Genomic DNA, 13,541 nt, shown 5'->3' with positions numbered 1-13,541 from the left:
ACACACAAATAAAGTTTGATTAAACACACAATAAAGTTGTCAGTGTTTCCGTTATGGCAAGTGACGACACTTTGAGAAACATAGGAATACATATCACCATTTTAGTGGCTTGTTATGTGGGGGAATATCTGTTTCAAAGTCCAGAGTGTGTGTGTGTGTGTAATTCTGGAATGCCTGCTTTCCTGGGTCGTAAAGTTTTATGGTCTGAGGTAGGGTTACCACAAGACACTATTGAGGAACTTCTTTCAGTGACCATTTAGAATTCAAACCTATACTCTAGCAAACCACACTTCTATTATAAAGCAAAGCTAATCACACACATACATATCGGAAGGTATACACTCAAGAGCCATATTTCTACATGAAATTGTACTCAAAGGAGGTTTTGTGTGTGTGGGTGTGTGTGTGTGTGTGTGTGTGTGTGTGTGTGTGTGTGGGGGTCATGAGGTTGTAAAGTCACAGGGAGTCCATGCTGAAATGGGGGTTTTAGAGGGGATTGTCCAGAACAGGGTTCCTTTTGTGACTAAAATGTCCCTCTGGGGAACAACAGATTGCAATTTTGACATGTCCAAGCAGACTTAGCGACGCCATGGACAGACCCGTTGTCTGAAAAGACAACGAAGGGTGTGTTTGGAGACAAGGATTACTAATTGGAACAGCATGTGACCGCATGTCAGGCATTGTCGCTACATTCCCCCTTTGTGTTGGATGAAGACTTGGAGATGGACTTCATCGAACAACAAATAGGCACAATGGATGGCAGGTGGATCATGATGGTCAGATAGCGGGTGGTTGCTAGGCTGATGACTCAGCTCAAGTGAGGTTGAGGTGGTCGATGGTGTGGGACCCCCCCCTTTTCCAAGGTTCGTAGGAAATCGCCAGATACGGCTTTGTGAGCTTGGCTGTGGATGCTCACGTCTCGTTGAGTCTGGTACAGGATGAAAGCCAAGACAAGTGTCGGGGCGTGGTCGGTGACCGTGGAGATGCCCATCACAGTGTTAGACTTCCTGAGTGTGAGTCCTGCCTTGGTGATCAGGAGTCGGGCTGCTCTCTCTCCATGCGATGCCGGATGCCGGATCTGGTGATGTTCGATTGTGGCTGCTTTCTAGCGAACCACCACAGCATCCTGTTAGAGGCAAAAGGGAGAGAGAGAGAAAGGGAGGACAAATTTCAGCGATGGATGTCCTTGGTTGGTTAGGACAGTCTTGTTGCTTCGCTGAGGTTGGTATGCCACATGCTTTGATGTCTCATGCGTGGCTGTGGTGCTACGGTGTTCAGCACATGGGGCGTCATTGGTGCCATAGGAAAGGTCTGTTCATCAGAGGCCCGCATGACCTTTCTTTGTACACAGCGGAGGTGGCGTAAGCGGCTCTGAGGCGTGCAGTGTAGTTGGTAAAGTTTGTTTGTGCTGTGTAGTCACTGCAATCGTGATGGTGGTATGTATGTGGCGCAGACATTGGTCTGGTTACACAGCTGCAGGTCAGAGATGACCTTGAAGCAGTAGGTGTCAGTGTTCGTTTTCTGTGTCGGTGTCAGACGTGGCTGCACTGTCTTCATCTGTTGTGTAAGAAGACTCTGGCTCACCAGTGTTCTGGAGAGAGAGGTTGCAGGTTCGACGTCTGGGCTTGGAGTTCTGGACGGCGGATGATGCTGGTTCCAGAATCTTTCTGAGCGCTCGGTCCGACGCTTTGGATGAGCACCGTCACAGTCGTGCTGCCACCTGCTGTCTGGCTCTGAGCAGTGCTCAGAGACGGAGTAAATTGTGTGTGTTTTGACAGTCTTTTCATCCATAGCCCTTTGCTTGGTGTAAGCCTTGTGGGCTAAGTCTCTGAGTTTTCGAGTAGACATGGTTCGTGGGCAGACGAGCACACCGAGATGTTTACTCACAGTGCTATGTAGATTTCGCAGAAACAACGTTCTAAAATTCACATCTTCTTCCATATGTGGGGTGTTGGCTGCTCCGAAGTACGTTTGTCGGAGTCGGCCATAGTAGGACTGTGGGTGTTCAATTTGGGCCTGTTTGACGTCAAAGGCCGCGATAAACCCTTGGTCTGCCTCTGGATCAGAGAATTCGCGGATCAAAGCTTGTCGCAGTTGCTTGTAATCTGCTTTGACCGCCTCTGGTTGTCGATCCAGAAAACTACGCACTTTTCTATTTGCGGTGATTCGTAACAAGTACAACTTGTCCCAAGCTGTCACGTTAGCGACAGTTTGCAGGTGAAAATCAATGTCTTGAAGGTACGAATGAACACTGCAGTCTCCGGCAAACGTAGGAATGTGTCTGGCCAGCTTGTCAAGGCTTTTGGGAGGAGAGCTGTTGCTGGGGGCCCAATCCGTCTGGGGAGGATTCTGACCCTTTACAGCTCCGCCCTCTTCAGCCTTTGGATTTTGGCTGACAGGGTTGGGGTGGCTGGCCGGGAGAAACTCTGTGGTGTGTGTTTCTCCGTTCCAGCCCCTCTGCAATCTGTAAGAATGTTTTAGTTCTGCATGAACAGTGTCAAGTTCATCTTGGAGCTCGTGTCTCTGCTGAGCAAGCTGATGGATTTTAGTCTCTGCTCTCTCAAGGAGAGCTTCAGCCTGTTGGAGCCTTTCATTGAGTTCCTTCCGGGTGAGTTCCTCCGACTGTTGTCTTTGGTCTGTGTGCCGATGAAGATCGTCTAGGGCATTTTGAAGTCTTTCAACTTCCTGTTGTAGCGTTGTGTCCGTCTCGTCCTCTTCCTCGGTCAGGAAGAGTAGCTGGTCTAGACGGCTCTGTGTGTGTGCTCAGTCCTCCAGGGCCTCTGTGGCCTGGAGCTGTAGTGCGGCTGCCTTCTGCTCCAGATCGAGGTTGGTTCTTTCGCTTGCCCGAGCCTTGGTGACGAGGTTGAGTGCGAGTTTTCCGAAGATTTTGGCCAGCTGCTCGTGGTCGTACTTCTGGGTTGGATCGCAGGTCTCAAACTGGTCCAGGTCTTGTGGGTCAGCGGCGTCCTGGGGTAGGATGGTTGCCGTCATTTCTCTCAGCCATGTTTCGAGAGTGTGCCAGCGGACTGCGGGACTGGGTGAGCTCGACATCTCTGCTTACTGTGGTGAGAGAAGCACAGCACACACAAAAAGAGACAAAAATGCAAGTTTGTTTTAGGGTCAAATGAGCTATACTCATACGGGCTATGCCGTCTATGAGAATTTCGGGGCTAACTGATGCCGACAGTTAGCGGAGCCAATTTCGTGGGTATGGATAAAATCCACAATAGAGATTTTGACAGGCGGTAGCCTGGGGGTCGTCTAATGACGCCGGCTTTGATCGTTACTCTATTCGCTTTCCTGGGGTCTCTCTTAGGTTCTGTTTCTAAATGAAATGAGAGAAACAAATCACAACAGAATGGAGAAAGACAAAGTTAGAGGTAGGGAAGAAAAGGGAAACACAACACAAGGAAGTGAATTGGTCTGCAATGAAACGTCACAAACAATAACGCAGGGAGCGTTATAAAAAAATAATATATATAAAAAAAATAAAATAAAAAATAAAAATAAAGAGGCCTAAGCCTATGAACACTGCTAGAGTTATCGGGACAGGACCTTGAAAGAAAGTGTGTCTTAGAGAGAAAAAGGTGGGCCAAACACTTAAAATACACCAGGAGGAATATCTAGTATTCTGTGGTTCATAATAAGTGGATGGGTTCTATCAAATTTTAGTTACCTGGGGTGAATAGAGGTCATCCAGGTGGAAACCAGCGGGCGCGGTCAGACCCTCCGACGGTCCCAACACCAGACGGAGCGCAGTGTCAGTAACGTCGGACAGATGATCCCCGCCCACCGGAACCCCACCAGTGATGACGCTTGAATCACCACAGTGCACTGACTGAGTCCTGCCAATAGATACACAATAAGGGATTAAAGGTTAGACTTAATCTAAATTAAGGCTTTCTGGTTTCATCAAATTGAGTAAATATGTATGCAGGAGTCAGAGGCAAAGGCTTTACTAAAATAGTGATACAACAAAAGGGAAATTGTGATAACTGATGGTGATTTATCAGAATAACCTACCCCCCCCCCCCCCCTTTGGAGAGACTGGAGAAAAGAGGGAAGAGGAAAAAGGAAAATTATCAATGAAATAAAATGTGAATAACAACAAAGGCTTGAGACGCAGGCAGAGGGATAGGCCCCGGCAGTGGGTTTGTGCCACCAGGGTGAGGGGCGTATGTCCTCTCAGTGGTCTACCTGGTGGATTAGACACAATTTTAAATCAAAATTCAAACTAGTTTGAATTGAAATTCAACTAAGCGTGCAAGGAGAGGTCCAAAATAATAAAAATAAAGGAAGGAAAGAAAATTAGAATGATGACAGTGATGTATCAATACTAAAATTAATTAAACTGAAATTCAGAATGACTTCCCATAATCCTTACAATAACACTGAAGTTATTAGTATTGATTATAAAAATAATCAAACGGAAAGGGTAGCAATGAGACACTTCAATTGCAGACTGGGGGGTGAAACAGATATTGATAAGTCGACCCAAGATGGCCACACGGTGGCGTGCTTCTTCCTAGGTGGACCTATCAATGAAGTGAATCAAATCTAAGTTTTTAATTCGAAAAGTTTTCTTTTTTTTTCGAACTTAACTTAAAGTGTGACAGTCAAAAATAGAAAAGAGAATTGTCTAACTCCAAATAATATCAGCATAAGCTAAGCTTTGGATGCAGGTAATTATTTGAGAGCTAGAGCATTTATTCTATAATCGGGGAAAAAGAAGAGAGAATTAATGCAGGAGAGACAAAACTGAAAGCAGGTATTATCTGAAACGCCCACCAGATGGCGTAATTGCGCTCGCGCAGACTGACGTCAGTGGAAGGCGGCGCTCACGCAAGATGACGTCGGTGGGGGCGCGTAATTTGAGAACTGCCACACACAACCTATAGGCTGTTGGTCAGTGTTTCAGCAACTGAGACTGGAATTTTTCTTAGAAATCACTATACTTTTGGGCTCATTTTGCGCTCAGTTGCATGCGAAAATTGACGCGAGTTTCACAACATGTGACTAATAGGAATTACACATTATACATGAGACGGTTTAGAATGAGAACAGGGATTATCATCTGTTTTAATTCATAAAACTGGTCTCCAATTACACATTATATATGAAACGGTTTACAATAAAACAGGAATTAGAACTTCTGTTTTAATTAATTAGAGCTGTGAGCACGACAGGAATTAAACATCTGTGAACAGGAATTATCTTCTTGTTTAATTGCACAGCTGTGAGCAGGGATTATGCGTCTGCTCATCTCCCATAAGCATTAATCACAATAGCACTTTATGATAATGCGTAGGTTTACGAAATTGTATCGCGAGGCCAATTTCTGACCAGGAGCTTATCGTTAACGTATTGTATATAATAAGGCCTATTACGACTGAAAAACTGAGGCACTGACTGCCCAGATCAGATTTACGTCTTCGTACTAAAAAGACTTCTTCGTCTTTATTTAGTCGGTTTAAATCATATTACATGTACTGTAAAGAGTTTTGCTTCGTCCTTACAGAGACAAATGTAATGTCATGAACTGCAGTTTTAGCAGAGCTGAGCTGGATTTGTGCCTACCATCAGCTGGGTGAGTTCGCCTTAGCGACTTACCTCACAATTCAAAACGCACGTGTAACGTTACAATTATTAATATCAATCATACACATTCACTGAAACTGAATTTGTTCCACCAGATAAAGTTTGAAACTGCCCGCATTCTCCACCAAACATGTAGCGTATACGACTCTGGGTAAATATGAATTAGCTCAAGAATATGGGGAATTCTGGGAATATCAATATCTATGACTCATGGTCATAATTCATAAGTCGCATGTACATTTATTTTATCAATTATCGAGATTACCTTGTTCTGTAACTGGTCTGACCAACCTTTAATTCGTCCAGCGAGTAAATGTAAGATCAGTACAGTTAAGAAGGGGTATTCACAAACTCCAAGGAAGTTTATGTCCTGGCCACGGACATCAAACTTTCTGAGTTTATTAATTAAAACTACTCAAGTAGTCTATATATCGAGCTTTGTAGCTTATAATTGGATCTTTTAAAGTTTCATTGACTTATAAGGTGGATTTTCAAACACAGAGACAGTGAAAAGTATTTATGAATTTTAATAAATGCAAAACTAGAGATTATATGAGCTACGAATATAAACGTACGTAAAAATGCAAACAATAAACAAACAAACATATAACCAAACAATAACATAAGTGATCAGAATGAAATGAAAGAAAGAAAGAAATAAAGAGATAAGAGATAGAGGGTAACTTAATTCACAGACCTACAAGATAGACACCAGGGGCCTCATGTATAAAACTTTGCATAGATTTCATCCTTAAAGTGTGCGTACGCACATAAGGCAGAATTTGCGTACGCACAAAAGTTTTTAGATTTATAAAACCGTTCGTACGCCAGAACCTGCGCAGAATTCAGCGGAAGATTGTGCGCACATGCTCTCCACCCTGAAATAACCATATATGGAGCTTACAACGCCTAGTTTTACTATGCAGATCCTCATCTACATATCATTTACATCCACGTGATAACGTTTAACGGTACAAGACACATTACATTAATAAAAATCATGTATTTGCCTATCCTTGTCTTGTTTTTGAATACATAAATCAAATAGTGTAAAATACATTTAATCTTATCCAATGGCCGAATAGTATTTTTAATTGATTTATATTTTTAATGGAAACAGATAGGCCTTGGGCATTATTTGCACGAAACTATTTTCTCAGACAATCTGGTATCATGATAAGCAATATCTCTGTGGTTAAAACATTAAAACACAGCACGCTACAGGAAAAGTGTTCAAAAACATCGCATCCACAACAAATATTTCTATTGATTGAATTTGAATATAAAAAATGTTGTAACTTCTCAGTAATGATTTCATGTTTAAGTGTTCTCCATTAATTTGAATGGCATATTTAATCTAAATGTTTATATCATAAGTAAAACATAGTTTAAATCATTATTTTATTTATTTAAACTGTTATTTGCGTCAGTTTCACTAAACGGCCCAACGCGCTCGCTGGCGCGGACATTTAAGAAGGGATGGATATTTGCTTCAAGTGACAGGTTGGTGAGCGAAATTATATTTGTATTATCTTGTATTTCTTTAGATTTTCTGTCTAAAAGTGATCTTCTGCAAGACACCAGTGCAGGGCTATAATGAAATAGAGTCCAAATTTTATTAAAATCAATGAATCCATCAAACTCCATCATAATCATATCATAATGATAATTCAGGTTGATGCAATTTGATTTATTGGGTGATGTAATAGGATAATTTAAAAGTTTTTCATTTTAAATAGTTATTGCTATTTGGGCCAGTTGGTGTCGCCAAAACACATACTCTTCTAAAAGAGTGCGTACGCACGGTCAAGAGCATCCTTACGGTGCGCACTTATTTACGCCAAGTTTATTTTTTATAAATCCCGATATGTGCGTGGAAAAATGCGTACGCATATTTCTATGCCCATTTTGTGCGTACGCAACGTTTATACATCAGGCCCCAGGAGTTCAGCGTTTAGATTTGAGAGATACTTGCGAGCTGTTGTACTCTTTCAGTGCGATGCTATAAAAGAGGCGCGCGTGTGCGCGTGTCCGGCTGGTTTGCGTCTGGCTTCGCCTTCTGGGTCGTTTCGCAAGACGATGTAAAGGCTCACTTGAATTTACGTTACCGGAAAATAAGATTCATCTCCCGGGATGGGAGAGGTTTAAAGTCTTTGTTGCAGCGACGGCAGGCTTTTACATGACGCGGGCCATGTGTCCCAGAGGCCAAGGCAAGGCCTGTCCAGCTGGAGCAGCACTGCACGTGGAGAAGGAGGAGGAGGTCAGGGACCGGAGAAGCGAGGAAGTGGGATCAGCGGGATCGATGAGAGAAGAGAGAGAGGAAACAGGGTCTCTTGCTTTTTAAAGACATCTGTTTACGCCTTCTCTTTGGAACGACAGCGAATCAGGTCTTCTGATCTGACGCGGGAGAAGTCTCTTTGTGTAAAGAAAAACACGCCCCCCTTGTACCATATGTCTTATGAGGGAAAGGATTCATACTTAGAAATATGATATTTCCTGGAACAAATGCATATTATTGTACTTTGCAGTCAAGATTCGTCTCCGTGAGATGGAGAGGATTACAGAGATATCAATTATGACAGGTAAAGATTGGGGAAACATAACGTTACATTTATATGCATAATTACACACAAATAAAGTTTGATTAAACACACAATAAAGTTGTCAGTGTTTCCGTTATGGCAAGTGACGACACTTTGAGAAACATAGGAATACATATCACCATTTTAGTGGCTTGTTATGTGGGGGAATATCTGTTTCAAAGTCCAGAGTGTGTGTGTGTGTGTAATTCTGGAATGCCTGCTTTCCTGGGTCGTAAAGTTTTATGGTCTGAGGTAGGGTTACCACAAGACACTATTGAGGAACTTCTTTCAGTGACCATTTAGAATTCAAACCTATACTCTAGCAAACCACACTTCTATTATAAAGCAAAGCTAATCACACACATACATATCGGAAGGTATACACTCAAGAGCCATATTTCAACATGAAATTGTACTCAAAGGAGGTTTTGTGTGTGTGTGTGTGTGTGTGTGTGTGTGTGTGTGTGTGTGTGTGTGTGTGTGTGTGTGTGTGTGTGGGTCATGAGGTTGTAAAGTCACAGGGAGTCCATGCTGAAATGGGGGTTTTAGAGGGGATTGTCCAGAACAGGGTTCCTTTTGTGACTAAAATGTCCCTCTGGGGAACAACAGATTGCAATTTTGACATGTCCAAGCAGACTTAGCGACGCCATGGACAGACCCATTGTCTGAAAAGACAATGAAGGGTGTGTTTGGAGACAAGGATTACTAATTGGAACAGCATGTGACCGCATGTCAGGCATTGTCGCTACAATTTAATCAGCATTTTTTTATGCCACTCCATCAACACCTCTCATAATGGGAGTGGGGGAACGGATTCCGACAGCTGGTTTGTTTGCCGTCGGATTCTGTTCCCCCCATGTTTCTTAGCAGTGAGGTTCAAATATTCTTCGAAATGCTGTCAAGAAATTGTTTCACATAGTCAAGGGGTCAGTGCACTGACATTTAGCGCTTTGGGAGACCCGAGTTCTAGTCCCAACTTGTGAATTTTTCTTGATCCCACACTGTCCTATTATAATAAAAGGCAAAGACTTTCAAAAAATATTCTTTAAACTGATGACAGTTATGCTCCATCCACACAAAAAATTGAATCAGCCTTTTTTTAAACCACTACATCAACACCTCTCATAATGGGAGTGGGGGAACGGATTCCGACAGCTGGTTTGGTTGCCGTCATATTCAGTTCCCCCCATGGTTCTTATCAGTGAGGTTCAAATATTCATCAAAATGATGTCAAGAAGTTGTCTCAAATAGCCAAGTGGTCAATCCACTGACATTTAGCACTTTTGGGCTTTGGGAGACCCAGGTTCAAATCCCGATTCGTGGATATTTCTTGATCCCATACTGTCCTATCATAATAAAAGGCAAAGACTTTCAAAAATTATTCTTTAAACTGATGGCAGTTAACCTCCATTGACACAAAAAAATTGAATCAGCATTTTTTTTAAGCCACTCCATCAACACCTCTCATAATGGGAGTGGGGGAACGGATTCCGACAGCTGGTTTGTTTGCCGTCGGATTTTGTTCCCCCCATGTTTCTTCGCAGTGAGGTTCAAATATTCATCAAACTGTTGCTGAATATTTGTCCCTGGTAGCAAAGTGGTCAGTGTATTGACATTTAGCACTTTTGGGTTTTGGCCGACTCGAGTTTAAGTCCCGACTCGTAGATTTTTCTTGATCCCATACTGTCCTATCATAATAAAAGGCAAAAACTCCCAAATTTATTCTTTAAACTGATGGCAGTTAACCTCCATTAACACAAAAAATTAAATCAGCATTTTTTTAAGCCACTCCATCAACACCTCTCATAATGGGAGTGGGGGAACGGATTCCGACAGCTGGTTTGTTTGCCGTCGGATTCTGTTCCCCCCATGTTTCTTCGCAGTGAGGTTCAAATATTCATCAAACTGTTGCTGAATATTTTTCCCTGGTAGCCAAGTGGACAGTGTATTGACATTTAGCACTTTAGCGCTTTGGGAGACCCGAGTTCAAATCCCGACTTGTGGATTTTTCTTGATCCCACACTGTTCTATCACAATAAAAGGCAAAGAATTTCAAAAATTATTCTTTAAACTGATGACAGTTATGCTCCATCCACACAAAAAAATTGAATCAGCCTTTTTGTAAACCACTACATCAACACCTCTCATAATTGGAGTGGGGGAACGGATTCCGACAGCTGGTTTGGTTGCCGTCAGATTCTGTTCCCCCCATGTTTCTTAGCAGTGAGGTTCAAATATTCTTCGAAATGGTGTCAAGCATTGTCCCAGATAGCCAAGTGATCAGTGCACTGACATTTAGCACTTTTGGGCTTTGGGAGACCCGCGTTCTAGTCCCGACTCGTGGATTTTTCTTGATCCCTTACTGTCCTATCATAATAAAAGGCAAAAAATCCCAAAAGTATTCTTAACGTGATGGCAGTTATGCTCCATCCACACAAAAAAAAAAAAATAAACCTTTTTTTTTAAGCCACTCCATCAACACCTCTCATAATGGGAGTGGGGGAACGGATTCCGACAGCTGGTTTGGTTGCCGTCAGATTCTGTTCCCCCCATGTTTCTTAGCAGTGAGGTTCAAATATTCATCAAAATGCTTTCAAATAATTTCCCAGAGAGCCAAGTGGTCAGTTCCCCGACATTTAGCACTTTTGGGCTTTGGCCGACCCGAGTTTAAGTCCCAACTTGTGGATTTTTCTTGATCCCATACTGTCCTATCATAATAAAAGGCAAAAACTCACAATTTTTTTTCTTTAAACTGATGGCAGTTAAGCTCCATTGACACAAAAAATTGAATCAGCATTTTTTTAAGCCACTCCATCAACACCTCTCATAATGGGAGTGGGGGAACGGATTCCGACAGCTGGTTTGGTTGCCGTCAGATTCTGTTCCCCCCATGTTTCTTAGCAGTGAGGTTCAAATATTCTTTGAAATGCTGTCAAGAAGTTGTTTCACATAGTCGAGTGGTCAGTGCACTGACATTTAGCGCTTTGGGAGACCTGAGTTCAAGTCCCAACTTGTGGATTTTTCTTGATCCCACACTGTCCTATCATAATAAAAGGCAAAGACTTTCAAAAATTATTCTTTAAACTGATGGCAGTTAACCTCCATTGACACAAAAAATTGAATCAGCATTTTTTTAAGCCACTCCATCAACACCTCTCATAATGGGAGTGGGGGAACGGATTCCGACAGCTGGTTTGTTTGCCGTCGGATTCTGTTCCCCCCATGTTTCTTAGCAGTGAGGTTCAAATATTCTTTGAAATGCTGTCAAGAAGTTGTTTCACATAGTCAAGTGGTCAATGCACTGACATTTAGTGCTTTGGGAGACCCGAGTTCAAATCCCAACTTGTGGATTTTTCTTGATCCCAAACTGTCCTATCATAATAAAAGGCAAAGACTTTCAAAAATTATTCTTTAAACTGATAGCAGTTAACCTCCATTGATACAAAAAATTGAATCAGCATTTTTTTAAGCCACTCCATCAACACCTCTCATAATGGGAGTGGGGGAACAGATTCCGACAGCTGGTTTGTTTGCCGTCGGATTCTGTTCCCCCACATGTTTCTTCGCAGTGAGGTTGAAATATTCATCAAACTGTTGCTGAATAATTGTCCCTGGTAGCAAAGTGGTCAGTGTCTGTTAAGACAAGGTCTGTTAAGTCTTCGCCGTCGGTTAGGAACCTGGGTGTGCTCTTTGATACCAATCTTTCATTTGAAAGTCGCGTGTCTAGTATCTGTAAAACTGCATTTTTCCATCTTAAAAATATATCTAAATTACGCCATATGCTCTCATTGACAAATGCAGAACATTTAGTTCATGCGTTCATGACCTCAGGGCTAGATTATTGTAATGCTCTACTGGGTGGTTGCCCTGCACGCTTAATAAACAAACTACAGCTGGTTCAAAACACAGCAGCTCGAGTTCTTACCAGAACCAGGAAGTATGACCATATTAGCCCAGTTCTGTCAAAACTGCATTGGCTCCCTATTAAACATCGCATAAATTTTAAAATATTGCTGATTACTTACAAAGCACTAAATGGTTTAGCTCCGCAGTACTTGAGCGAGCTCTTAATGCATTATAGTCCATCACGTCTATTGCGATCTCAAAATTCCGGCCAGTTGATAATACCTAGAATATCAAAATCGACTGCTGGCGGTAGATCCTTTTCCTATTTAGCACCAAAACTCTGGAACAGTCTTCCTACCATTGTCCGGGAAGCAGACACACTCTGTCAGTTCAAAGCCAGATTAAAGACACATCTCTTTGACCTAACATTCACATAATACATTATAGACTTCTATAATTTAATGTTAGGCTGCATAGATTAGGTCAGCTGGAACCGGGAACACCATAAATCCTGATGTACTCGTTACATCATGAGAAGAATGGCATCTACGCTAATTTTAGTGTCTGTGTTTATCCCGAGGTTTTCCTGCAGCCTGCCATATCCGGGCCGTATCCAGATCTGACTTTTTTTTTTTTTTTTTTTTATTTAAGAAATTTCAATCAATAAAATACAATGAAATTAAATACAATAAAAAATACAGATTTCTTCTTCAAACATCTCTACATCACACATCTTACATTTACATACATCATTTAAAAATCTCCTTCGCTTCCCGGCAGCTTCCACATTCATTCTTTTAAAACACAAACTTTTGGAGTAAAAACATCATAAAAAGCATCCAACATATTTTCACTTTTAAAATACACATACAATCTTTCAATATATAATTCCGTTTTCCTTTTAAACACAGTCCAAACATCCAACACCTTGTTTTCCTTTTTAGCCACAGTTCTTCTCTCCCATATTGCACTTTTCATTAACATTACACACAGATTAATAAATCTTTTGTTTTGACACTTCTTTTTCCAAACAAACATCACCACTCTGTTCCATTCCATTCCATTTTCATCCCACTCTTCAGTCACATCTTTAATTAAACCTTTACATTTCTTTAAAAATTCCTCCAGTTCTTTACAATATAAAAACATATGTAAAATCCACTCTTCCTTTTCCTGACACACTTTACACAGAGCGTTTTGTTCAATTCCTATTTTATTTAAAATAGCCTCAGTAAAAACCACTGTATGCCTTATAAAATACTCCAAACATCCCAATTTTGTTTCTACACACCTTCCCCCCATGTTTCTCCATATACACTCTGTTTTTAAATCTTTAAATTTCTGCACAAAGTATCCATTTACAATCGGCTCTTTAAAAACACCATCTCTAAAAAAAACATAAAACATCTTCACCGTACATGTTTTAAAACCATACAATTTTTCTCCCAACTTCACATACACTTCTTTTCCATTTTTCCCCTCTTCCATACTTTCAATTCTTTTTATCCAGTCTTT

The sequence above is a fragment of the Squalius cephalus genome, assembly GCF_949319135.1.
Source record: "Squalius cephalus genome assembly, chromosome: 1".
In the NCBI taxonomy this organism is placed as follows: Eukaryota; Metazoa; Chordata; class Actinopteri; order Cypriniformes; family Leuciscidae; genus Squalius; species Squalius cephalus.
This window is presented reverse-complemented; position numbering follows the sequence as displayed.